Genomic DNA, 27,385 nt, shown 5'->3' with positions numbered 1-27,385 from the left:
TTAAAAGCTCTGTAATGTATTAACTTTGGGACAGCTAATATCTTAAACCATAGGCAGATAGTCAGTCATGGATCTGGAACAGTGTCACAACACAGACAGATATAGTTTAGCTGTGTATTCGTAGCCCTGCACTGATGGTTAGAATGTTTCTTTGTGGACACTTCCCTTAGAGTCTAGACAGACTATTCTAGCAAATAACAAAATCTAAGGCAATAGGGCATTTCCACACATGTGTGCACTCTCAATGGGTTGGTATTCTAAAATGGCCTTGTATTCATTATGGCACCACTATGTTGAGGTTTCAAGTCCTCCAGCTTTTGTGATCTTTTAAAGAGCATCTTGGCAACAATGGCACAAAAGAATGACCCGGTCTGCCATGGTTTCAGAGCTTGACAGGTTCTTCTCGATCTATGCATTCTCACAGTCCAGTACAATCTCTCTTAGGAATAGTCTCTTTGCTTCTTTTTTTTTTTTCCAAATAAACTTCAGCTTACACCATTGGTGCCACCTAACTAAATTATTTTCTTTAGTTTCCTTTTTTTTTTTTTGAGACAAACAATATCCCCTTTAACACAATGCTGACAATCTTCCTCCAAGAAATGAATGGATGATATAATAAAGGTGTGAATTCAACCTTCTTATAGTAGTAAAATGTAGAATAATCCTTTCTTTCTTTCTTTCTTTCTTTCTTTCTTTCTTTCTTTCTTTCTTTCTTTCTTTCTTTCTTTCTTTCTCTCTCTCTCTCTCTCTCTCTCTCTCTCTCTCTCTCTCTCTTTCTTATTTATTGGTGTTGAGAGATCATACATGATGATCAGTAAGAAAGAACCACTCATGGCGAATGGGTTGATTTTGGAAAGGGAAAGTCTGTCATCCATGGTGAGTAGAGATGTCGGGATAGGTGGAATTCATAGGCTATTAGGCAAAGACTGTGCATGGTAGCCCAGATTGATAGTAGGCTGTGGATGTTAGTGTATCATTTTTAAAAACAGTTAAAGTTTGTGCTTTCAATATAAAATGTGCACCTTCCCCCATAGGCTCACATGTCTGAACAGTTAATCCCCAGGTAGTGATGTTTGGGAAAAATTATTGAGTCATTAGAAGGAGGTGGAGCCTTATTAGAAATCCACTAGTGGGAGTAGAATTTAAGGTTCTATAGTTTGACCCTGCTACCTGAGTGGGGATACATCAAGATCAACCAGCTTCCTTTTGCCATGACATTTCTTCCTGTCACAAAGTTCTTCTTCCTAATATGGTGGACCCTACCTGTCTGGAACTATAAGCCAAACAATCCCCCTTTCCCCTTAGGCTCTTTGTGTCTTGATTCTTTTTTTCACAACAACAGGAAAAATCCACTAAGACACAGAGCTAACAGTTGTTTTAACTCTGGAGGGAAGACAGAATTCAGAGTTTGAAGATATCTCACCTTTCAGAGACTGGGAGAGTAATCCTCTTAACTGCTTTTAGAAGAGATGCTTGTTACACTTAAAAGTAGTCTAAATGGCTTTGGTGAACACTATTTTATAAATGAAGGCAGACTGAAGTGATACTTCATTGACCAAGTTTCTTTAATTCTTAATATTAAGGAAAATGAATAATATTTGGTTAAAATGTAGTTATAAACTGGTGTGTAATCTTTTATGAAAATTTCAGTGAATTACAGCTCCACCTTGTAGCCAGCATGATATTTGGCGAGTTAATGAAACATTAATCACTATAAGAATGGCATTTTTAATTTAATTTTTATATGTGTAAAAGGGACTGGGCAAAGTTTCTCAATTCTTAGCTGCCACACCATAAAAATGGAACTCAGAAAATTTTATTTTCCAGCCCATTGGTTCCATCACAGTGATGAGGCAAAAACAATTCTAGGTGGTAAAACTGGTTTAAACCAGCAAATAAATCAATCCAAGAGCAACTTATAGATTCCCTTGTTTCTTTTTCTGACAGACTCCATATTGGCATGACAACATGCTTGAATACCAAGGAACTACATTGTATGATCTATTGTATCAGTCTTACACATCTCAAATGGTTGAACTCTAAAGTCCAACTTTAAAGTAAGGTAACATAGACATATACTAGGCCTTTCAAACGATCTTATTTTAATTCACCATGCCAATTTTATTCCCACTTATTCTTCATAACAAATGCAATTCCTTTATCTTCAATTTGACATCTTGCCTATATAACAATATTCTATCACATCATAAACCTGCATCTTCTACCCAGTGTACATTACCCTAAAAAGGGAAACACCCAAATAAATCAAAACACTGAAAATTTTCTAAACACTATAGTAACAACTTAAGCCTTACATGGTGCCTTCATTATCATGTCTATTGTCCTTATAATACAGGATATAAATATAAAATATGCATAATATACATTTCTTGGAAATGTTTCCTCTACTGTGATTCAAAAGTGATCTGGGTTTCATAAGCATTGCTCAGTGCTCACTAGACTGTGGGGATTGTGGCAATCATAGCCCTCTCTACACTCCACAGTAGGCTTTGCCCATACCTTAACAAGAGAATGGTGAGCATGTGTGAAGGTGAATTTGTAAGTCATCAGAGGTATCATAGGCTACAGCATTTATAGGTAATAAATTGTTGATTTTTTTCAAGTTTGTTTGATTGCCTGATTAAATTTTATAATGAAAGTTGGTTAAAAGCTAGAATAAAACTTCCTAGGATAAATTTTTGTGGTTTATTTTCTATTAATGTTTTATTTTTTATTGGTTATTTTATTTATTTAATGTTTTAACCTAGAGTAAGAAAATACAATTTTTCTAATTCAATACCTAATTCTTAACATCCATATAAGGTCATTTATTCTTCTGTAAAATTGAGATTACAGACTATCTGCCTCTTATTTGTTGTCCTTATAATTAATAAACTCTATATAAAAAGCTTAGCAGAAGGAAAATAAGTTCTCCATAAATGTCAGCATTTAAAACTGCTGTGGCCAAAGCTTTTGTAGTATGAATTTGTGTTACCACTGTGAAGTGCTTCCAAGTCCTCGGTAAGACAAACTACTGTTAGAGGATCCAGGTTAGAGAATTACTCTACAAATGTCAGCTTTGTAGAGCATTGTCTGGTACACCTGCATACTGTATCTGTGATACCAATTCACTTTGCAAAGTGTTAGATTTTGTTATTCTTATACATTCATTCTAAATGTTTCTAATATAAACCTTTAACTTCATAAAGTATAAAAACTTGATATGAATAAAATCAAAAGAAAATCACAACATGATATTACAAGGTCAGAGAAAAGAACAAACATTGAAAGAACTGGATAATTATCAGAAGTTTTATATGTAAAACCAAATGAATAAATAGATTAATAAAGAATGAATGAATGAAAGAAATAAAGGAAGGAAGGAAGAAATTTTGCAGATTATCTCATCAAATTCAAGCAATTATAGATAGTTTTCCCTGTGGTGTAAGCCAAAAGCCACATAAGCTAAAAGAAAGGTCTTCCTTGCCTTTCCATAAAATGTTTTATACAACTTCAAATGTATGTATTTATTTGTAAAATTAAGTTTATTAATAGGGCAAATTTGTTACCATTTATGACTTCCTACTTAAATATTTTCTAATTAACTATCAGATGTATGACTTGGTGGTACCAGAAAAATAATCATTTATTAGTCTAGTTTCTACTTAAAAGCATATTTTTAAAAAAGGTTTTATATTTGATCTTCTGTTAATTGTATCCAAGTGCTAATTTTTTATGAAAGCCTATTATATTTCAAATTAGTAAAAATAAATGTTATATAAAATTTTGCTTAATAGATCATACCTAAACATACTTGAAATTATTTTTTAGAAATTTTAGTGTGGTACTTTGGTGGAAATTATGTAGCAGTATTAATATTTGATACTTTTTATTAATTATTTTGGGTATGTGACAGTGTGTCTGTCTTTGTGAATATATATATACAGTAAGGACAGACATCTCTAACTACAAAGTAGAAAAAGAGAGTGAGCTTAAATGGTACAAGTGTTTTAAAGATTCAAATCCTGCCCCCTAGAACATACTTCTTCCAGCATAGCTACATCTCTTAAACCTATCCAAAAGGGTATTCAAATATATGAGGCTATGGGAACTGTTCACATTCAAAACACAATGTTCTACTAAACCCTGGCTCCCAGAGGTTCACGGCCACATCATAATATGAAATGCATTTAAACCAACTTCAAAAGTCCATTAGTCTTTTACAATCTATTTAAACTCCAAAGTCTCTTTTGAGGCAATTGTTTAGCTGTAAATCCTTGTGAATTCAAAAAGCAAATTACATACTTCCAACATATAATGGCAACATATAATGCCTGAAGAGAGGAACAGAAGTATAGTGAGAAAATATGGGGCCAGAGCTAGACCTAAACCCAACTACAAAATCTTCTAGCTCCATATCTTATGACTAAGAGCTTGTATAACCTTTTCATTCCAGCTTTTCTGCCTGTAGCATAGATATTTTTCTCTAGGAACAACTTCACTCACTGTGTGTACCTCTTAGCAGTGGCAACTCCAACATCTTGGAGGCTCCAACACAACATTGCCTGGCTTCAGTGACTCTCTGAAACTATGAAGAAAGATCCTATAACCCTTTTATTCCATGTGTATGACAGAGTTATGATTTCATGCCAGTGTGGGGTAGATGCTTGGCCTCTGAATGTCAGTTGCAGAAGTTTTTGTTGTTCATTTCTAGGAACAGACATTTACTTAGGCATTTTCTTTAAAAGTTGGAAACTTAGCTGAAAGGTTGCTTAATGTAGGTTTGCCCTGAGTACAGCCTTCCCTTTATTCCAATGCCAATTTGATTGCTATTTATTTTTCTTATCTTTTTCAACAGAAGTTTTGATTGAACCATTAAATTTTGGGGTGATTCATTTCTAATCAAACTATACAGTTTTTTTAAATTTCTTTCTGCCTCATTTGCTCTTTTTCATTGTTGACCTGTACAATAGTTATTACTAATAACCACATGACAACACCAATACTGGGCTGTCTTGAAATCTCCTCCACTGAAGAGAGATTCACTCAATTACTTTTATTAATGCTTAGGCAAATTCTTAGGACATTGGCAGAAAGCAGCCATCATCATCACCATTATATTCAATCATCATCATCATCATTATTATTCCAAAATATTACAAGTATAGTCTCTAGCATAGTTAAAATTGTTCCCTTCTGACACTGCTTGAGCTGGACCTCCATAGTCTAGATAGCTCTAAGCATTACTGTCTTGCAAGCTCTTACTAGGATGGCCCATAAGAATCTTAAGAATGGTGTTAACATCAATTTGGTGGGTATATAATAACTATGTGTGTGTCTATCTTTGAGCATAAATATCTGAGCAAAAGAGCACAATATTTTTGTGAGCAATTAGAAAAAATTAGAATCTGTTAGTTTGGATGGCTTTTATAGGCTCATATATTTGAATGCTTAGTTACCAGGAAAGGGAATTCTTTTAATAGGATTAGGGTAGGGACTTTGTTTGAATAGGTGTGGTCTTGTTAGAAGGATTATGTCATAGGATGGGATTTGAGGTTTCAGAAGCACATGCCAATTCACGTCTCCCTCTCTCTGACTGTGCATGCAGAACAGGATGCTAAGCTTTCAACTTCTTCCTCAATATCATTAGGCAACAACAAAAGAATAAATAACATTAAATGTCACATTCTGTGGATTTCTGACGTTTTCTGAAAACCAACTATCTATGTAAAGTAATCTGGACTGTGTTCTTTAATTACTCTCAGCTATTTCTACTTAAATTATCTGAAAACACCCTAACAATAAACTCAGAGCCAAGAATTTGCTATCTGGCCCTTAACTCATAGGCTTAAACATATCAGATTAGTTTGTAATGGCATTTGTAGAAGAACTAGGTCCAAGCCCTGTACTTTTAAAATTTTTGTATCAATGGAAGTAATTTATACCAAAGAAAACTTTGGTTCCACATCAAAATAAATTCTGTATCAGAATAAGAAATTATGACTTCAACTTAGTAACTATTGTAAAGATTTCTACCAAATAAGATTTTGGCTACACAATCAATTCTAGCTATTTCCTCCCTGTTCCAATTATGGCCATTTAAAAACTTCCCAGAAAGATAATTTAGAATAATCACCTCCAGACCCCCAAGTCCAGGGAACTGGGATGATGACTCTTCATAACTTCTTCAAGCTTTATATGGCTGTTGAGATATCTTTGAAGTAGGAGAAGGGTAAGGAAAACGGGGGAGTTGGTTGGCCTTAAGAAGGCCACACCAACAATTGTTTTAGTCTCTGATGTCTGTGTCTGTGTCCAGCTGATAGTCTAAGAAATCAGGACTTCAAACCTGGTCAGTTCAACATGTCTAACTACAAGACTCACCAAGGCTGTATCTTCTGTAATATATAAATCTCAAAACAAAATTTTAGTATCATCACTTTTTGCTTGATTCTCTGGAATCTTATTCTCCAGCGGGTCTCCCTTCATCATATCTGATCCATATTACTCTGGAAGGTGTATAGACACTGAACACCTTTTCTAAAAATGCAAAGACAAAATCTTTTTCCCAAATCAGCATATCCTTGAGACAGTAACCAGAATATCCTTTATTTTGACCTCTTTCCCAGAGGAATAATATAACTACAAAACTCAATATCACACCCATTTTGAAAATTAAAACAATACATAACAAATTTAGTAAACTAAAATGTTGTATGTGCCCATTCTTAGGCTTTTTCTATTTATTCATGTCAGGATAATTAACCCAAAATTCCCATGGAGCCCATGTTCAAAGAATATGAGTTAGTTATCCTGCAGACCTTATTATACCATCTTTAAAACAATTGATTCATGCTTCTATCTATACCTGATTGTAAGCAGGCAGTTTGTCAAACCAGGTTTATACCCAAAATTCCCATGGACAGAATTTGAGTATCCTGTAAGACTTACTAGAGCAGTATATCTTTATGCCATCTTAAAAGCAATTAAGTCAAACTTTCACTAATCTGCTTATAGGTAGCAGGTAGTTTTTATTTGTTAAGCTCGTTGTCTAGAACAGTCGTCCTGTTATGCTACCTATCTGTTTTGCTCTTTGTCTGGAGCCACAGACGTCTATTAACTAATACTGTTCACAGCAGGCAATTTTCACTGCCCTCTCTACTTGGAGTCAGTGACTAATTTTCCCTATCCTAGGTTTGAACTATGGGTGATATTCCCCACAGGCTACAGATAAAGTCTGTACATAAATCTATTCTAAAAGCAAATAATCTCAATTTTATAAATTCACAGTTAAATCAATATCTGCCTCAAGATGTAGGCAGCTTCCATTCCCTGGCTCTCTGACTCAGAACAGCCATCTTGTCTCTTTCCAAAGCATGGGACCTCAGAGTCCTCTTAATCTTTGTTTTAAGGTTCTTGCCTTTGAGTCCATGTGACTCATCAAAGTGCCACCTTTCTCTCCCTTAGAAAATAATACTCTCTCATACTATTAATCTTAAATTTCTAGTGGATTCTTGCCTAACACGTTGGTTCGCCACCGGTTGCAGGAAATATCTAAAACAAAGGTACCATCTCCTGCTATAACAAGCTACTCTCTGCCCTAGTGGTCTGGCTGGCCAGGCACTGGTGGGCATGGCCAGTCTGTTCTCATCTGGAGGAGACTCTGACTCAGAGCTCTGAAATCTCTCCACCCAGCTCGCTAAGTTACCACTGGTGGTTTGCTACCACGTCAGCCCCACTCTTCAAAATTCCCTCAGCCTTTTAGGGTGTATTTCTGGCAAACCCACACTTTCCCACTATATCTTTCTCTCTGGAACCCAGTCAAGCTGCCGTGTGAAGGAAAGCACCACACAAACTTAGTTCATGATCCATATCAACTCAATTGCTGAGCACAACAACTAGAATTCTAATCTTGTGAGCCATCTAAATCTAAATCCTCCAGGGATCACTAATAGCTACATCTTGTCCTCCCACTGTCCCTGTCCTTAAAAAATACAAACCTCATTTAAGAAGAAACATAGCCAATTAGTGATATGTATAATAAAATACAAAGGCTGATATTGGTAATTAATTAAGTAGAACCAATGCTTACACAATATTGGTAATAAACTCTTTCTGTACTAATTTCTCTGATTGATTCCTCATAAAAAGAAAAATTTCTGTTAAAGATATGTGAAACCAGATACTGGTTAATGAGATAAGGACATATTTTAATATGTAGTATTAATCCAGTAGGTGAAGGAATCCATTGTGAACTGAACTTCACTCTGATTTATACATAAAGAATTATACATTTTAAAAAGAGAATCAGGGAATATAAATGAGATCAGTAAAGAACTGAAAAGCCTTGAGAACATTAGTCAGAGTGAAGTGGAAATTACTGGTTTCTTTGGAGTGGTGTCATGTGATGTTTTTCTGGAAACTGTTGTTTGAAAGGATGTTTTTGCTCAAGCAGACATCATATGGGAGTATGTTTTACTGAGAACAGATATGTGATCTTTTTCTGGAAGCATTTCGGAAAAAGGGCATGTGGTTTTTTGCTAGAGTGGACACTTGAGAGAACACATAATATTTGGAAAGTGTATAAATATAACCCAACAGACAGTGGATGACAGACTCTGTGGTATTGGTACACCTCATCATTCTTTGCTACTCATCATTTGTTGTGACTTTATAGAGAGAAACACACCAAAGGACATCTTTCTGGTGGTGTTCTGGCAACATTTTGTTCCTACTAGGGACAAGTGTCAGTCTCATGGTTTCTTTTGGATCAGCCTGCTATTGCTGATTGGTGAATGGGGTTTGAAAGTAGATTGAGCTGCCACTGCTGTTTCATGTGATCTGAAATGCCTCATATCCTGACAATGCAGATTGGCTTGGCTCCAAATAACTAATTCTAAACAGGTCCACATCCTCCTTTGCCCTGTTAACCTTCCCTTTCCACCATCTCTGGTGGGTGGTGGGCTAGAAGAGAGGTTAAAGCATTTAAGAATTCTTTTTTAATATATTTTTTATTTTCTATATTCCTTGTCATATTCTATATTACATACCAAATGATTTCCCCTTTCCCAGTTCCCCCCTCCCCATATATCCCATAAGCCTTCTTCTATCCACCCATTCTCCAATCACCTCCTTCCTTTTTCTCTGTCCTTATATTCCCCTTCAATGCTAGATCAAGCCTTTCCAGGATCAGGACCCTCTCCATACTTCTTCATGGGAGTCATTTCTTATGCTAATTGTGCCTTGGGTATTCAGAGCTTCTAGAAAAATTAATATCCACTTATCAGAGATTGAATTCCATGTGTATTCTTTTGTGATTGCATTACCTCACTTAGGATGATATTTTCCAGATCAAACCATTTGCCTAAAAATTTCATGAACTCATTGTTTTTAATTGCTGAGTAGTATTCCATTGTGTAAATATACCACATTTTCTGTATCCATTCCTCCATTGAGGTACATCTGGGTTGTTTCCAGCTTCTGGCTATTATAAATAAGGCTGCTATGAACATAATGGAGCATGTATCTTTATTGCATGCCAGGGAATCCTTTGGGTATATGTCCAGGAGAGGTATAGCAGGGCCCTCTGGAAGTGTCAAGTCCAGTTTTCTGAGGAACCGCCAGACTGATTTCCAATGTGGTTCTACCATCTTACAACCCCACCAGCAGTGGAGGAGTGTTCCTCTTTCTCCACATCCTCGCCAACACCTGCTGTCTCCTGAGTTTTTAACCTTAGCCATTATGACTGGTGTGAGTTGAAATCTCAGAGTTGTTTTGTTTTGCATTTCCCTAATGACTAATGATGTTGAGCATTTCTTAAGGTGCTTCTCGGCCATCCAAATTTCTTCAGGTGAAAATTCTTTGTTTAGTTCTGTACCTCATTTTTAATAGGGTTATTTGGTTCCCTGGGGTCTAACTTCTTGAGTTCTTGGTATTTATTGGATATTAGCCCTCTATCAGATGTAGGGTTGGTGAAGATATTTTCCCAATTTGTTGGTTGCCATTTTGTCCTTTTGACAGTGTCCTTTGCCTTACAGAAACTTTGTAATTTTATGAGGTCCCATTTTTCAATTCTTGATCTAAGAGCATAAGCTATTGGAGTTCTGTTCAGTAGCTTTTCTCCTGTGCCCATGTCCTCAAGGGTTTTCCCTAGTTTCTTTTCTATTAGTTTCAGTGTGTCTGGTTTTACATAGAGGTCATTGATCTACTTGGAACTGAGTTTAGTACAAGGAGATAAGAATGGATCAATTCGCATTCTTCTGCATGCTGACCTCCAGTTGAACCAGCACCATTTGTTGAAAAGGCTATCTTTTTTCCACTGGATGTTTTCTGCTCCTTTGTCGAAGATCAAGTGACCATAGGTGTGTGGATTCATTTTTGGATCTTCAATTCTATTTCATCTGTCACTGTGCCATTGTCATGCAAGTGTCCCATAGATTTGGGTATGTTGTATCTTCATTTTCATTAAATTCTAAAAAGTCTTTGATTTCTTTCTTTATTTCTTCTTTGACCAAGGTATCATTGAGTAGAATATTGTTCAGTTTCCATGTGTATGTGGGCTTTCTGTTGTTTTTGTTGCTATTGAAGACCACTTTTACTCCATAATGATCTGATAGGAGGCATGGTATTATTTCGATCTTTTTATATTTATTGAGGTCTGTCTTGTGACCAATTACATGATCGGTACCATGAGGTGCTGAGAAAAAGGTGTATTCTTTTGCTTTAGGATAAAATGTTATATATATAAAATCAAATTGGTTCAAAGCTTCAATTAATTTCATTGTGTCCCTGTTCAGTTTCTGTTTTCCTGATCAGTCCATTGAGGAAAGTGCAGTGTTCAAGTCACCTACAATTTTTGTGTTAGGTGCAATGTGTGCTTTGAGCTTTAGTAAAGTTTCTTTTATGAATGAGGGTGCCCTTGCCTTTGGAGCATAGATGTTCAGGATTGAGAGTTCTTCACGGTGTATTTTTCCGTTGACCAGCAAGAAGTGTCCCTCAGAGTCTCTTTTGATGACTTTGGGTTGAAAGTCAATTTTATCTGCTATTAGAATGGATACTCCGGCTTGTTTCGTGACACTATTTGCTTGTAAAATTGTCTTCCAGCCTTTTACTCTAAGGTAGTGTTTGTCTTTCACATTGAGGTGTGTTTCCTGTATGCAGCAAAATGTAGGGTCCTGTTTACATATCCAGTCTGTTAGTCTATGTCTTTTTATTGGGGAATTGAGTCCATTGTTGTTAAGAGATATTAAGGAAGTGATTATTACTTCCTGTCATTTTTGTTGTTATCTTTTATATTTGATTGCTTATCTTCTTTTGGGTTTGATGAAAGAAGGTTACTATCTTGCATTTTCCAGTGTGAGTTGTCCCTCCTTGTATTGGTGTTTTCCTCCTATTATCCTTTGTAGGGCTGTGTTTGTGGAAAGATATTGGGTAAACTTGGTTTTATCATGGAATATCTTAGTTTCTCCATCTATGGTGATTGAGAGTTTTGCTGGGTATAGTAATTTTGGCTGGCATTTGTGTTCTCTTAGAGTCTGCATGAGATCTGCCCAGAATCTTCTAGCTTTCATAGTCTCTGGTGAGAAGTCTGCTGTGATTCTGATAGGACTTCCTTTATATGTTACTTGGCCTTTTTCTCTTGCTGCCTTTAATATTCTTTCTTTGTTTAGTACATTTTGTGTCTTGATTATGTGATGGGAGGTATTTCTGTTCTGGTCCAGTCTGTTTGGAGTTCTGTAGGCTTCTTGTATATTCATAGGCATCTCTCTCTTTAGGTTAGGGAAGTTTTCTTCCATAATTTTATTGAAGATATTTGCTGGCCCTTTAGGTTGTAAATCTTCACTCTCTTCTATGCCCATAATCCTTAGGTTTGGTCTTCTCTTTGTGTCCTGGATTTTCTGGATGTTTTGGGTTACAAGCTTTTTGCATTTTGCATTTTCTTTAACTGTTGAGTCCATGGTTTCTATGGTATCTTCAGCATTTGAGATTCTTTCTTCTATCTCTTATATTCTGTTGTTGATATTTGCATCTATGGCCCCTGATTTCTTCCCAAGGTTTTCTATCTCCAAAGTTTTCTTCCTTTGACATTTCTTAGTTGTTTCTACTTCTGATTTTAGATCCTGGATGGTTTTGCTGAGCTCCTTCACTTGCTTGTTTGTGTTTTCCTGTAATTCTTTAAGAGCTTTTTGTGTTTCCTCTTTCATGACCTCAGCCTGTTGACCAAAGTTCTCCTGTATTCCTTTAAGTGGTTTTTGTGTTTCCTCCTTATTGGCTTCTGTATTCTCCTGAATTTCTTTCAATGATTTTTGTTTTTCCCTTGTAAGGGCTTCTAACTTTTGATCCATTTTCTCCTGAATTTCTTTAAGAGATTTATTTATGTCCTTCATGTGATCCTGTAACAGCATCATGACCAGTGATTTGAAATCCAAATCTTGTTTTTCTAGTGTGTTGGGATATCCAGGACATGCTATTAATGTTGAATTGGGTTCAGATGCTGCCATATTGCCTTGATTTCTGTTAGTAATGTTCCTACATTTGACTTTTGCCATCTAGTTCTCATTAACTTGTTGTTAATGCTGGACTCACCAGTGTAAGCTGCCTCTTCCCAGCTGGCCTCCAGGTGCACAGCTGGCCTCCTGCACTGCCTGGAGTCAGGGTGCTGTGGCCCAGGCTGTTCCCAATCCTGAAGCAGAGACTGGAATGCTCCGGCCAGGGGCCTCAGGACAGGATCCTCAGCTCTGCAGGGCCGGACTCACCAGAGCATGCTGCTTCCATTTTCATTCCTTTTTAGGCAGTAAGCATAAGGTCTCCATGTTGCAACTCAAGATCTTGCCTAAGCTACCCTCAGTAGTCAGCAGTGAGGTCAAAGGACAATACACCAAATCTCTGAAACTTGCTCACTTGCATGGAACTTGCAATGTGCATTTAAGAACTCTTATTGAAAGTAGATTTTGAAAAAAATCTATGCCTTCATCAAAGGAAAGGCAACTGGAGAAATCCAATAAATGGAGGGTACTGAAGTTAGGATGTTGATATTCCCAGAGACAATGAAACAGGTATCCCCTCTCGTGCTGTTAGCTGGACCACACAGTAAATTCTCTAGCAGCCTTGTTTCCTCAGGAAGGCATCTTCAGGAAGGTATGATATGAATAAAGTAATCATAGGGATGAGTTCTTGAGAGGTAGGAACTGGGGTAGTGTTTGTTTAAAGCCATTATAGAGCAAGATTGAAATCTCATCAAGAACAAGGTTCAGATAACCCTGACAAGAGTTTTGTGAAGTGGTTGTGATGTCTTTTGTGATATCAGTTATATCACTTATAGTTAAGAGCTCTTTCAGGAATTTATATGGTTTTTGAATTTTGATGAAGTATTTTGACATTGTATTTGACTTCAAAACCATACTATGTCTATAATAGAGTCAATTGTAACAATTTTCCCTGTAGAAAACTTTAACTACCAGAGTGAAAGCAAAATGTGAAAAATTTAGCGGATTTTAAATGTGTATTGCTAGTTCTTTGACAAGTTCAAAAATCTAATAATACATTGTAATTACTCTTCCATTCTCTTATCTTTCCATCCTTTTCACTGAACACCCTCCATAGACTTTTCTTCCATGCATTAATGATTTTTGACTTTGTTCCATGACTCATTTGCTTTAACTGAGGCTACTTGTTTGACCATTGGTTGGATTGAGACTGTTGGAGCCTGGTAATGTCACCAGTGGGCACATAGCTGAAAGCAATAACACATCTTCTTTCTGAATATATCAGTAGAAAATAATTTATCGGTGAGAGTTTTGGAGCCCTGAGCTCCTTCTCCATCCCTAACTGGGCTGTTGATATAGTACTTTGATATAATAATTCTTGTGCAGACCTAGTCCAGGAATCCCTAGTAGTCAGTTTGTGCTTACAATAGCTATGTATTGCCCGGAAGATATTTTCTAGTTCTTCTCCTTATCTTCCACATCTTAAATTCTTTGTATTTATTTATTTATTTATTTATTGAGGAGGAGACACATGCCACAGCACACCCATAGAGGCTAGAAGACAACCTGCAGATGTTGATTCTCTCCCTCTACCATGTGGGTCCCTGGGATTGAATTCAGGTTGTTAGACTTGGTGGTGAGCTCCCTTTCCTGCTAAGCTATCTTTCTCCTTTTTATTTTATTGAAAAAATTTAAATTTATATTTTACATGTTTTTCCCCTTTTCAGGTCTCCCCTTCAGAAACCCCCTATCCCATTCCCCGTCCCCCTGCCTCTATGATTCCTCACCCACCCACCTACTCCCGTCCTCCTACACTGCCATTCCCCTACACTGGAACATTGAACACCCTCAGGCCCAACAGCCTCTCCTCCTCCTGATGTCCAACAAGGCCATCCTCTGCCACATATGCAGACAGAGCCATGGGTTCTTCCATGGGTACTCTTTGGTTGGTGGTCCAGTCCCTGGGAGCTACAGGGGATCTTGTAGGTTGGATGACACTGTTACTCCCCCCATGGGGCTGCAAACTCCCTCAGCTCCTTCAGTCCCTTTTCCAACTCCCCTATCAGGGACCCTGTGCTCAGCTCAATGGTTGGCTGTAAGAATCCACCTCTATATTTGTCAGGCTCCTCTCAGGAGACAGTGACCTGAGACTCCTGTCAGCAAGCGCTTCCCAGTATCCACAATAGTGTCTGGGTTTGATGACTGTAGGGTAGTCTCTGGGTGGCCATTCCTTCATACACTTTATCTTCATATTTCTTCTTTGTGTCTTTTGCTGTCTTCTTTTGTAATGTTTCTTGGGCCTTAAAGAGGATTGTATATATACTTTGTCTAGTGGTAGGTTCCCTTTAATGTATCAATTTCCCTTATAGCGGTTATGCCTTTATTATCCATATCTTCTCTGTCATATTTGTACCAATTTGTAGTGCGCATATTTGGGTAAGACCTTTGATGTTTTTTTCTATCAAGCCAGACTGTTTAGCTCCTTCTGAAACTAGAAACCATAGCCAACAGGGAAAATGGTTTCCAGCTCATTTCCAGCTTGGTATCTCTACATTAACCAACCAAAGAATATGGTGCTTTCAGCAATAGGGTCTTATGATCTAGCTCTGGAAGGCAACTAATCGGAATGGCATTGGTTTGATGTCTTTTGTGGCTTTCCTAACTAAAGACTGCTATAGAAGTATTCCAGAGTCGACAGTGGATGTTTTGTTTGTTTAATAACACATATTTTCTAGAAGAGCTATTTTTCCAGCTGCTCAGTGTATCTTCCTTCAAACTCCATATATTTTATTTTAGATTATATTATATGATTATTAAGTTTCCATTTGACTTTTTCAACATCACTTTCTATATTGTTAACTACCTCCTTTTACTTTCATTTCTATTAGTCAGTCCTTCATCCTTCATTACTTAAACATTTTCAAACCTGGAATCTTTCTTCTCTAATTTCATATAATCTGTATACCACTATTTTTTCTCCCCTAAAGGAGTCCTCCCAAATGACCCTCTTTCTCATGTCCTGTCTTTTTCAGGAACTCCAAGTTGAACACAGAATTAGAGATTCCAAACTAAGTCCCACATGTGAAAGGGAACATAAAGTTTCTTGGGGGAGGGCTATCTCACTCAGAGTAAGTTTTTCCAGTTCCATCCATTTGTCTGATTTTTCTTCATATATTTAAAATTTTGTTCTTTATAGCTGAGTAAAATTCCATTTTGTATAAATGTGATATATTAATTATCCATTTTTCATTTGATGGTCATCTAAGATAAAATAAAACGTGCAATTCTGTTTTTACTCAGAGTCATTTCATGCTTCCATAGTATAGCTCCGTGACCACTCTTAAAGATTGCACATTTATTTCATTGACTGCTATCACTGTGCATATGAGTTTAGAATGCATTTACAATGGTTTTCATACATATTGTTTAAAATGGCATGTCTTGCTTTGTTACAGAAGCAAACAGGGTAGATCCAACTATAGGAAAGAAGAATGTAATTAATTATACTTTATTTCAAAATATTCAGATTTTTTCTAATATATTAGCTTATGATTGTACACAACGTTTTTGGAAGTCTGACTTGTATTGAAATAACATAGATTTTACAATTTGTAAATTATAAATTTATAAATTTTGAAGTTGAATACATTGTCTAAATTAATAGGCTTTCTAAGTATCTAGATAGACCTTTACTACAAGGGATTTAATGTAGTTTAATTTAATTTATAAGTTGCAGATTGAAAATGTCTTGGTCAAGAAAATATTAGATAAGTAGAAAAACATCCAAGTATGCCATTATAGAGCAAGGTTTTTAATGATTTTTTTTCATGCAGATATAAAAACACACCTCTTGAAACAGGACTCCATTCTACAGTGCGGGTAGAGAGCTGGGGCTGATGCTGTGAATTGTTACAGCCACAAGTTTAAGAGTGATACATTAGTGTCTGTAAACTAAAGCCATAGTCCAACTTGTGGGATTCAGTTCACATATTTCTGTATTTGCTCCTGTGGGCAATAGATTTTTTTTTTTATTACAAAAGGGTTTATTTGCTGTTAGAGAAAATAGCAAGAGGTGAGTTAGTAGCCAAAGTGGATCTGACACAGAAGGAAACAGCTTCAATGGTTATGGCTAACATTACACTCATCTACTTAAAACCAAGTAAATAGCTTAAGAAAATTATTATTAATTTTGCAACCAGTTGAGTACAATTAGAAATATTCTTTCCAACATAAAATAGAATAGTCTACCCAGAATCATCATTTTTATTTTGGGCTGTAACGAATCTATGAGTGGTGTGGACAACAAATACTTATTTCTCACATTGAAAGAGACCAAGAAGTCAAACTAAGCAGTCTCAGAACCAGCTGGAAGCTCATTTTGTTGCTCAAAAACTGGGGTCTTCTGAATGTGTTCTCACCCCCAAAATGAGATAGCAATTAGATTCTCTGATGTTGCTTTTATATTCCTGTAACATATGATCTAATTATCTCCCAAAGTCCCTAATTTTAAATAATAAATTGCAGCAGGGTTCTTTTTAAGGCATGAATATAACTCATCTGACTCAAAATCTTTACAAAAATTATTACATTTACTTCACAACTATGTGTAGGAAGTATGACCTAATGAGGCTTCAGTTCCTGGAGATGCTCATTTTGGTCATGCAGCAGGATGTATCAGTGTTCTTTGATTAGTACAATTAGAGTTTCTGTTCATGACCACAGATACTGTTAATTGTTCCTTTAAGAATTTGTTCATTATATTTAATATTTTTTGATATGTTGATTGATTATTTTTTGATATACAGAGCTGCTTCCCTTTTCCAAATTATATATGATGTCTAGTTCTACATCTACCTAATTGTTGCTACTGTACAGTAACGAATATTAATTGAAGTCAATAGAAAAGCACATTTTAAGAACAGCACTTGACAATATGTACAAATTTAATATAAATACACTTATATCTTGCAATCTAAAATCCAGAATTCACATTAGGTTCATGTGTAACAATGGGACTGATGAGTTTACATTTCAATATGTACAAATAGAGTTTGCAACAAAGATTTTTTTAAATTAAATATATCTTCTAGTCAAATATTTAATTGCATGGATATTTGCTGATCTCTGTAATATTGTACAATAACTGTTCTATTATTTTAATTAATTGAATTATCTTTATTCAACCTGGACTGTGTGTTAATAAGCACTAATTGAATAACTGAAATAGGAAACAGATTTTACTTCTGCATTCCTTGATAGATAAAGGCAATGTACTAGGCATAGGCTAAGTCAGTTAGTTGACCTCCTTCTTGAACTCAAGACCAGATGTTTATCATGCGTTAGGTCAAGGATTGGTCCTCCTGGCTTATAAATAGCCTTATAAGACATAGTGTTCTGACTTAGTTTTGTAGATGAACGATTTCAAGACATTCATGATACTTGCTGTATCCAAATGATTAGAAAAAGCCCAAGCTTATTAGCATGGTCCAGGTCCTCAGGAATAATCTTTAGTTGGTTAGTAGAAAGCAACAATGACAAAAGCTAACAACAACAACAACAACAAAAAAAACAACCAACCAATCAATCAAACAAACAGCTAAAAGGCCATCTTGTCAGGTCAAGCTTTGAAGATACAGAAAATGAGATGATTGCTTTACTGACTTTATATATATATATGTATATATACATATATATTACTTTTATACCCTGATTATTTACTATGTCTTTGATATATGACAAAAATAGATTAAGAATTTTACAAGTAGATAATATGCCTTGTAACTATAAAACACCAGCAATTTTGGGAAGGATCCTCAGTGAAAACACTGAGTCCAGAAGCAAATAGATGTCATACAAGCTGTGAGAGGAGTAAGGCAGAAGCCAAACAACATCAGAAAGCTAGAGACCGGCTTACTTCCACAGAAGGAGCATCCCTTAAAAAGTGATAATTCATGCTCCAACTCTTTGGAAAGACACCAAAGTTATTTAAGTATGTTGAATAAAAATTTCCGTTTGCTTTACCCGATTCCTCACTAGTTCTGTTGCTTTTATTTGGGACATTGCACTCTCTTGAAGCAGGTAAAAAAAATTGAAGATTTGTAGATGTTACTGTGAATAAAAAATGACAATCAGCATAGGGTCAGCAGGAATATTCAAGATTTGATTATTTTATTGATTTAGTAATGGCTGACTAACGGAGGGCAGTTACATGAAGCATCTTGCCATTGAGCATTGGGTAAAAACATGATGTCAGATTACTGAGGTTACAATGACCATGTTAATTGTGCGTGTATATTTTTGTTCAGTGTTTTTAAAATTATATTTAATTATTTATATGTTTATGTAAAGAAAGGCAGGCAAATGTGTGTGTGAGTGTGAGTGTGTGAGTGTTTGTGTGTGTGAGTGTGTGTGTGTTTGTGTGTGTGTGAGTGTGTGTGTGTGTGTGCACGCATGCGTGCCACAAAGGACAACATTCTTGAGTCAGCTCTTTCCTTCCACCAAGTGGTTTTAGGGATCAAAATAAGGTCATCAGGTACAGAACCTCATCCTCTGGGCCATCTTGCTAGCCTGGCACATTGTTTTTGACAATTCAGTGAATTATGAGAGTTTACAAGGCAGCCTTCAGGAAGATGAGAGCTGCCACACAGCTCTCACATTTTCATTCAGTTTGGTGACTATGTTTGAGATTAGAAGCCACCTCAGTCAGAGTGAATGCTGTAGCTTTTTAATTCTAATATGACAAAATCTTAGGGATGGAGTGATTGTTCAGTAGCTACGAGTGCATTCTGCTCCTACAGAAGATGGGAATTGTTTTTGCAGTACTCACGTCGGATGGTTCACAATTACATTCACCACCACCAGAAGACTCAATATGCTCTTGTGGCCTCCATGGGATAGACTTACACAGTCACTCACACACATAAAAAATAAAGAAAATAAAGCATTGGGAATTTTGTAAAAATGACATATTTGTAGATACAATTGGAATATACAAACCTAGCTTTTTAATATTGAATAGTATTTTCTATTCAATACCTTTGTGTGCTTTTATTATCAGCAGTTATACATGCTGTAAGTTTCATCAGACAAGGTTGCGATTAGTCTTTTCAGGGTATTTGTCTTCAGCTTTAAGTAGTACGATCAGGGCAATTAGCCATTGAAAGCAATCATCTATTTAGTATAACATGAATAAAATAAATATCACATTATATGCAGATAATGATTTCAAGGGCAGATCATTGTTTCCTTTGAAACAAGCACTTTAAAGAGGTATATTGCAGAGGAAACAGAATATTTCATTGTAAATGGAGATAAGGGTGTGAGATGAAAACACATCTCAATTGAGCTTTATTTTCTGCAACCCAGATTACATACAGTTTTTAACACATGTAATCATACTGTCAATATATGAGTAAGGGTTAGAAAAATAGAGGAATGGTGTTCCATTTACTTCTAAATATATGTTTATACATTTGTACTCATATTAGTAGATTTTATTATTATTTATTAAATAATATTTAAGATTGTTTAAAAAGGCTTATTTTATAATCCAACATAAATGTAACTCAGCAGTGTTACATAAATGCGTATCAACAAAACCAAATGCCTTGATTTATGATACTTCTGAGCAGTTTTAGAATGTAATCTAAAAAAGTCAGTTGGGTGTCCACGTTATATGCAGTTATAAGTGAATAGGGTCAAATGAATCAGATTTGAGAAAGTAAGGAACAAAGACAGTAAAATTATCCAGTTCAACTTAGAAGTAATAATTAATTATTCATTAACATTGTGAGTAACTAGAAAAGCAAGTCTTTAAAATGCATAGAATGAAATCATCAAGAGGCTATAGAGGCAGGTGAACCATCACAGAGGATGTGAACCAAGGAGAGCGAGGCCTGCCCTCACTGAGGTAAATCAGGAGAGAGCTGACAGGTTGACCAACTCAGATACCAGGCTTGCCTAAAGCCAGTGCTTTGGGTAGGGCCACCCCAACAACCACATGATCTATGAACTGCTGGAATGCATGATACTGGATGCAGAGGTACTGTCCTTCAGAACCAAACCCTCAGGGTCTCCATGGCATAGGGCAACAACAGGATATCTGAGAGGAGCTCCTATGAGGATATACTATGGATGGTGCAGCAGAAGGCAGAAAAGTCAAACTAGACCAATGTCTCATTGGAATAAACATTTGTAAGAAAAACTATATTGCAAAAGCATATACTGTGTGACACACTATGAGTCACTGAAGCTTCCACAGTGAAATGTTTTTGTCTGGTTGTCTTTTATGGGGAGGCTGCAAGGGCAAAGGGTGAATATGAAGGGATGAAGAGATGAGTGGGATGGGGGTATGGGATGTAAAATAGCAAAGAAACAATTAAAAAATCTTTAAAAATTAAAAAAGTCAAAGAGAATCTAAATTCAATAAAACCTATCATCTACTTTACTTATTTCACAAATACCATTTAAAAGTTTCTAATGTTCATGTCTATAGACACAGCAACCAGCAAAGAAAAAATAGCAAATTATATATATATATATTCTTATTCTTCCCACGGAAGTTGCATTCTGGTGAATGATGAAGCACTCTAGCAGGCCTGGGCATGGCCAACACACTACTGACAGTTTTTTTTTAATATTTTTATTTTCTATATTCTTTGTTTACATTCCAAATGATTTCCTCTTTCCCGGATCCCCCCTCCCCATATGTCCCATAAACCTTCTTCTCTCCATCCCTTCTCCAATCACCTCCCTCCTTTTTCTCTGTTCTTATATTTCCTTCCCATGCTAGATCAATCCTTTCCAGGATCAGGACCCTCTCCATACTTCTTCATGGAAGTCATTTGTTATGCGATTTGTGCCTTGGGTATTCAGAGCTTCTGGGCTAATTAATATCCACTTATCAGATATATCCACTTATCAGATTGCATTCCATGTGTATTCTTTTGTGATTGGGTTACCTCACTTAGGATGATATTTTCCAGATCAAACCATTTGCCTAAAAATTTTGTGAACTCATTGTTTCTAATTGCTAAGTTGTATTCCATTGTGTAAATATACCACATTTTCTGTATCCATTCCTCCTTTGAGGGGCATCTGGGTTCTTTCCAGCTTCTGGCTATTATAAATAAGGCTGCTATGAACATAATGGAGCATGTGTCTTTATTGCATGCCGGGGAATCCTTTGGGTATATGCCCAGGAGAGGTATAGCAGGGTCCTCTGGAAGTCTCATGTCCAGTTTTCTGAGGAACCTCCAGACTGATTTCCACAGTGATTGTACCATCTTACAGTCCCACCAGCAGTGGAGGAGTGTTCCTCTTTCTCCACATCCTTGCCAACACCTGCTGTCTCCTGAGTTTTTGACCTTAGCCATTCTGACTGGTGTAAGGTGAAATCTCAGGGTTGTTTTGATCTGCATTTCCCTAATGACTAATGATGTTGCTCACTTCTTAAGTTGTCTCTCAGCCATCTGAATTTCTTCAGGTGAAAATTCTTTGTTAAGATCTGTACCCCATTTTTAACAGGGTTATTTGGTTCCCTGGGGTCTAACTTCTTGAGTTCTTTGTATATATTGGATATTAGCCCTCTATCAGATGTGGGGTTGGTGAATATCCTTTCCCAATTTGATGGTTGCCCTTTTGTCCTTTTAACAGTGTCCTTTGCCTTACAGAAACTTTGTAATTTTATGAGGTCCCATTTGTCAATTCTTGATCTTAAAGCATAAGATATTGGTGATCTGTTCAGGAACTTTTCCCCTGTGCCCATTGGAGGTCAGCATGCAGAAGAATGCAAATTGATCCATTCTTATCTCCATGTACTAAACTTCACTCCAAGTGGATCAAGGACCTCCATGTAAAACCAGACACACTGAAACTAATAGAAAAGAAACTGGGGTTTTGGTTTTTTTAATCTTCTCCCCCCCCCTTGCTAAAAACCATTAGACTACATTTTTTTAACTTTTTTTTATTCGATATATTTTTTATTTACATTTCAAATGATTTCCCCTTTTCTAGCCCCCCACTCCCCGAAAGTCCCATAAGCCCCCTTCTCTCCCCCTGTCCTCCCACCCACCCCTTCCCACTTCCCTGTTCTGGTTTTGCCAAATACTGCTTCACTGAGTCTTTCCAGAACAAGGGGCCACTCCTCCTTTCTTCTTGTACCTCATTTGATGTGTGGATTATGCTTTTGGTATTCCAGTTTTCTAGGTTAGTATCCACTTATTAGTGAGTGCATACCATGATTCACCTTTTGAGTCTGGGTTACCTCACTTAGTATGATGTTCTCTAGCTCCATCCATTTGCCTAAGAATTTCATGAATTCATTGTTTCTAATGGCTGAATAGTAACAATAGTAACATTGTGTAGATATACCACATTTTGGTGGCCACTAAGGTCTATTCCTTTATTTGGCCACAGACTCAGTTCTGACACAAACTACCAAAATCCAACAATCAAAATTTCATTTGGCTAATAGGTCCAATCAGGATTTACCAACTCACCCTAGCCCAGACTCCTGCTTTACTCCTAAAAGCCCACACCTATGGAAATGCTTTTCCTTGCTTTTCTTGCTTGCTTGCTGTTACTGCTGTCTTTACATCCCACCTGCTACTTGCTCCTTTGTAGTAATAAAATCTCTTTGGTGTTGACAATTTAGTGTCTGGTTATGTCCTATACTGAATCAAAGAGGTTTACTTCCCTTATAGTGGGAATCCAGGAATATCAAGAAAAATAAGCGAAAATACAGTGTAATTTTTTTTCTATTAGAAAAATAAAACCAGGTAGAATTTAGAAAATGGGTTAGTATTCTTTTACTACTACAACAAATTACCAGCAAATTTAGTTTTTTGAAATAATACAAAATTTTCGCAGAGTTATATTTCACCCTGCATAAAATAGATCCCACTAGCCGGGCGGTGGTGGTGCATACCTGTAATCCTAGCACTCTGGGAGGCAGAGGCAGGTGGATTTCTGAGTTTGAGGCCAGCCTGGTCTACATAGTGAGTTCCAGGACAGCCAGGGCTACACAGAGAAACCCTGTCTCGAAAAAACCAAATCCAAAAATCCAAAAAACAAAACAAAAAAAAAAATAGATCCCACTAAACTAAAAGCATAGGTAAATTGCTGTGTCATATAAAATCTTTAGCGTAAAATTAAATTTTCAGTCTTTTCTAAAACCTATTGTCTTTCAATGCCCTTTAGTCCTCTGTCACCATCTTTAAAACTGCAAGGCCCCATTTCTCTGAGTCTTTTGTCTGTAGGCCTAGCATGCTCTTCTTATTCCCACATTCATATAGACTCCTTAATTAAATTACCCCAACCTAAATATACAGAGTAACTTCCTCATTTTTAGGGCAAATGAGAGTGGATTTGATTCCTTTTAGAACTTAGCATCCTTTGCCATATGACGTCATAGATTCAAAGCATCTGGAGATAGAATTGGATATATGTAGGGAGATTTTTAGTCTGTTTATGACAATAGCTAGTCTCACTAATATTTGAATGACTATTGGGATGAAATGATTAAGAAAGCTCTGTAAGAAGAATCGTCACAGAGAGGTTAAGCATGGACAATGGACCTGAGAAAAGATATGCCAAGATGCTTTATGGAAATTTAATAGGATGGTATATGAAATGGAGCTCAAGAAAAAGAAATGAGTCATATGGAAGTTAGATTCCATAACAGCAGAATCTGGAGGGAAGTCAATATTATTGTCTCACCATTGAGTGAACTCACCTACAATTTTTGTGCAAAGGAAACAAAATCAGCATATTGAAGACATTCATAATATATTCATATTCCATATTCTTTATAGCACTATTCACAGTGATGAAGAATTAATTGAAATAAGACAGGCATAGTAGGACAACCACTATGTGTGGTCACTCATCCATATACAAAAGATGATAGGGGCCAAGATTGGCCTGCACAGCAGAGACTGGAGAGGGCAGTCTGAAGAGAAGCATGAGGGGCACTTGACTAATAGCGAGTAAATGCTAGGCTCCAGTTACAGAGGAGTAGGACGTTCTCTTGCTATTAACAGTGGGAGAGCTATTGCTAAACACTATGTCTCTTCTATTTCCAAAATGACAAGAGCAATATTTGACTTATCACAAGGAAATTATAAATGTTAGAGAACACATACTTTGATTCTTTTATAAACAATAATGTATGTACGCATCAGAACAGCATGATCTCATAAAGTACGTTTTATGTTTTATTTATCAGAATTAAATGAACACAAGAAAGGAGTAGTTAAATTTAAGTATAATTAGTATATTCTTTCTATTATTTCAACAACTTACTTGATGTTTAAAACTGTTAAAGATCAAGGATTTTTCTAATGGGCTCCATATTTTCACAACACAAAATATAATAGTCACAATACAAAAGTACAAAGAAAAAGGAACAAAGAAATGTTTATTAGTCATCAAGATTTGTTTAAAGTCCTGGAAGAGTTAAGATAATACATTTCAACTAAAGATGTAAATTTTCATATAATTATAAAATACGCAAAACGAAAAGAAATTAGCAAATTCTTACATCTGTTACTTAATCTGTGCTTCATTAACCAATATATTGCTACATTATAATATCAGAAAAAGGTGGCTAGCATGCTTATGTATACTAGTAGTTCAGGATAAACTAGATACCACAATTTTCAATGTCTGCTTCTTTTTTTCTTTTTTTCTTTCTTTCTTTCTTTCTTTCTTTCTTTCTTTCTTTCTTTCTTTCTTTCTTTCTTTCTTTCTTTCTTTCTTTCTTTCTTTCTGTTGTTTTGTTTGTTGTTGTTTTTGTTTTCGAGACAGGGTTTCTCTGTGTAGTCCTGGCTGTCCTGGAACTCACTCCTTAGACCAGGCTTGGCCTTGAACTCAGAAATCCGCCTGCCTCTGCCTCCCAAGTGCTGGGATCAAAGGTGTGTGCCACCACCGCCCGGCTGTCTGCTTCTTTCTTTGATCCATTCTAATGTTATATTGTAGAGTTTTCACAATTATCTTCCACTATGTTTTACTTTTATCTAAGAACCTAGCATAAAATGTATTTATTCAACATAAAATTAATTTAAACATGTATATTTATCTGTGTGACATGCATATGAGTCTATGAGTGCTGTATATATGTATGTACAAATATGAGAAAGAAAAATTCTTCATGGTTTTAACCTTCATCATTATATGATTAACATCAATACAATATATATTGAGAAATTAATAAAATTTACAGAAAAATTATAATAATTTCTTTTGTAATTTTTCTAGTCTAGTTTCTGTTGATGGAATAAATGCCATTACCAAAAATGTCTTGGTAGAAGAAAGTCTTTATTTGGCTTAAAGATTAAGGTCTGTTATCAAGGGTTGTCAAAGTAGAAACTCAATTCACAATATCAAGACAGTAACCAAGGAAGCACCTAGCTTGCTTACTAATAAGCTCAGAACCACCTGCCCAGGGCTATACTACCCACCGTGAAATATCCAACTCTACTATTAACCAAGAACATGTCCTACAGATGTGGCCACAGACCAAGAGGATGGAGGGAATTCCTCAAAGAAGGTTCTGTCTTTTCAGATGACTCTCTTGTTCAACTGAAAACAATTAATCAGCACAATTAACCCTGCCACTGGTCATTAATCAGTGAGAGAAGCTGGGAAACAAGGATTCTGATATCAATGATATCAGATATCAATCAGCAGCCCTAGCAACAGATTAAATTGGCTTGGCAGGAAAAGGGGCGCTAGGCAGAAATTAGACAAAGTCAAGCCAGCAAAAGGCAAGTATTCTTCCTGTTGCTAGATAGTTTTTAATTTGGGATGTCATCAGAAGCAGCTGCCCAGTCTTGGGAGAGTCTTTCCATATCTGGAAAGGCAATAAGGACAATTATTCAGTTGAGGCTTCCAACTCAGGTAGTTATAAATTTGTGCTAAATTTATGATGAATACAACCATTACATGATTTATAGAATATTTAAAAAAGCATACATTGTGATAAAAACTTACAAGTTTTATAGAAAAATAATTTATAATTTTACTAAATATTTTTAATAGACTACAATAATGGATAAGGTCTGAATCAGATGGAGATCAATTGGAAGACTATAGCAAATATTAGTATTGACCATTATTAGGTTCCTCTTACAGAGGTGGTAGTAGTAGTGCATACTTGGATACCAACTATACAGAAATCCAGATTTAATGCATAGGGAATATTTTAGACCATGTAATACTGAATTTCTAGAACTTCAGATAGTATTGAGTATTATTATAAATCATTTCTTGTTCTATTTATATTTATATATATATATATAATAAAATTTAATTTAATATTTGGTACAGTAAGGAATTAGCAATAAATGGTAATTGGATAGAATAAATGCAATATAATTAAATAAAATTTCATTACACTCATTCCTTGGAATCAATATTGAGAATCAATTAATTAAGAAAATATGGCAACATAATTGCTACAGTACTATACAAATTAGGTATCCATGATACATAATGTAATTACATGCATAACATAAAAGCTCTAGAAAATAGAATGATTCAGGTACCAGGTAGGTTACAGAAAATTGAAATAAGACTTAATCACGTTTACTGTACCATCCAATTAAGAAATCTTTGATCTGCTTATTTTTGGAATGTGTGCCTTTATTTGTTTGTCAAATGACTAAATTGATATGTAAAGCATAAATAAGTAATAGTGGTGTTGGATGTTTCTTATGCAATATATTTCTTTAAAATATATGTAGCCTGTTGGCAACTTATTTTATTCTATAAGAATCCATGCATGACATTAAGGAAGCCACTTTATAATTTTGCTCTCTGTATGATATGACAACTATTTTGTAATGTTGAGGTTATTATTTCTGAGGTTGTTTCCTGTTATTCTATGTTCAGGTTTTGATTTT

The sequence above is a fragment of the Apodemus sylvaticus genome, chromosome 18, assembly GCF_947179515.1.
Source record: "Apodemus sylvaticus chromosome 18, mApoSyl1.1, whole genome shotgun sequence".
Classification (NCBI taxonomy): Eukaryota; Metazoa; Chordata; class Mammalia; order Rodentia; family Muridae; genus Apodemus; species Apodemus sylvaticus.
Note: the sequence above shows the minus strand (reverse complement) of the source record.